The sequence below is a fragment of the Cephus cinctus genome, unplaced genomic scaffold (genome assembly GCF_000341935.2).
Source record: "Cephus cinctus unplaced genomic scaffold, Ccin1 Ccin1_scaffold1217, whole genome shotgun sequence".
NCBI lineage: Eukaryota > Metazoa > Arthropoda > Insecta > Hymenoptera > Cephidae > Cephus > Cephus cinctus.
Genome location: NW_014333678.1, coordinates 21,314 through 23,226, shown reverse-complemented (window position 1 = coordinate 23,226; position 1,913 = coordinate 21,314). Strand labels below are relative to the sequence as shown.

The 1,913-nt window shown below is 40.6% G+C and overlaps 1 long non-coding RNA gene across 1 annotated transcript; it reads left to right on the top strand.

The window, feature by feature from the left end:
• Positions 1–1,320: 1,320 nt before the first annotated feature.
• Positions 1,321–1,810, top strand: LOC112495095. Its single transcript, XR_003061315.1, has 2 exons — positions 1,321–1,547; positions 1,629–1,810. It is a non-coding gene; the product is annotated as an uncharacterized LOC112495095 (long non-coding RNA).
• Positions 1,811–1,913: the final 103 nt, after the last annotated feature.

The following is a 1,913-nucleotide window of genomic DNA, read 5'->3' as shown; positions in this document are numbered from 1 at the left end:
TATACACGTATATATACTCACCGTTCTATACTCATCGCCCTGAAAGGTTTTTAAGGTATTTTTAAAAGCACCTGCAACTATGAAAAACAAGTATGACCGTCGTAAACATCCTAAAACGTTAATATGTGGTGCAAGAGAAAATATGCACAACTAATATGCTTAAACGATTGAGTCTCATTTTGCCATAATTGCAAGTACCTGAAATAAAATAAATGCATAATTATGTATGGTATAAAAAGTTATTTATTGAATAAAAATAAGATCTGTTACTACAGTCGCACTTATAGTAACACTTACATTAAAATCATTAGCAGACGCAATAATGGTACTACATTTTTCCTTAGTATTGCCTTCGCAGTACAAGGTATATAGACTTTCAAGGAAAAATGTAGTTTACACAAATACTAATTTTTATTTAAAAGCTATGGCCTTCGATAGGTCCAAGTCTTTTGGGAAGCAGTGAGATCCCACTTGTAGGCACACAGATGTACAACCAAGAAAAAGAAGAGGAAAAGTCTTTCTTCGAAGGAGGCATTACAAAGCTCTAAGATATGAAAGTAGAAGAAGAATAAGAGGAAATAAAACAGAATAGACAAATAAAAATAGAAAAGTTAGAAAGTATGAAATAGGGTTAGCCTGAAAAGACGAGTCGTGTAGCCTTCGTCTCGTTGTCGCAATTCTTGCAAATCGTCGTCCACAAACGTTCCACTAAATAAATAGTCTGGATGTTGAACACAGTCACACTCAAAGATAAAACTCTGCACTGTAATTGCACTGAACACACTTCAAAATTCACCAGCGTAAAATCGTAGACTCAAAGCTGTCGCCAAATCGGAAGACAGTGACGCACAGAGACGTGAATACACACATCCTTATTTTCTGCAAATTAGCGACTGCGCATTGATGCGCATGCGCACGCCACCGCTGCACCATCTGATAGGGAAGTTCCTTCTTTCCTTTCCTTATGACTGTATCCCCAATTGGGGACATGTGCCAGTAACTGGTCCTAATAATCAAGGTTGGAAGTTCGACAATAGATGGCGATGTACCTTGCGAGACGGGCCTTATTCAACTCAGCGTGAGGGGACGTACAAAGTTTATACACCGAATCCGAACAGTGTTGGGCGAAATCCGTATAAATACTCACTTAAGTTTTCATATGAAAACCCATTGGTGAATGCCGCTGGAAGCTGGGCGCGAACCTCCAACCTTTCGGTCGTGAATCCACTACCCTATCCACTGGGGTACGGCCGCCCTCCTGATCGGGAAGTTATATCGTTGAGTGTAGATAGGTATAGAGGTGCGGAGGACGTGGTGGGGGTATGTCAAGCATATACTATAGTAAAATTTTAGTTCCAATCCCGGCGGGTAGATGGCGCCCCGAAAATCCCAAGTGTGGACACACGACGTCATCACGCGGCATCGTGTAAACGCGCCTGAAATTAGGGCAATAATAGAAACGCGCCTTAAGCTAGGGCATCGTGTGGACGCGCCCTATGAAAAAGCGACGCTACGCCTCGCGTGGCGTCAGTAGCCAGTAGACAATGGTCAGTAAAAATGGTTCCTATTCAACGTCAGTGAACAACATGTGTGTATCTTAAAATAAATAGTATCATTCATCCTTTTAGCGTGTGTTACTGTACTGATCACCTAAAACACGGCTTCGTAGCTGCAAACATTATCTCCTATTCCCTACACAAGCTATCTTGTGACGCTGCCTATGAGTGAGGATTTGTACTAAAAGAGACTGTAGCGCGCACGCGCAAATTGTTTGCAAGAAACAAGCACCATTTGTTCCGAGTGACATTAATAACACAAACAACATTCTAAATAGAATTAATGATGGAGAAATTGTAGGATTTATCACACGTATCAAAGATTATATAATAGAAACTAATTTCAGTGTTATAACT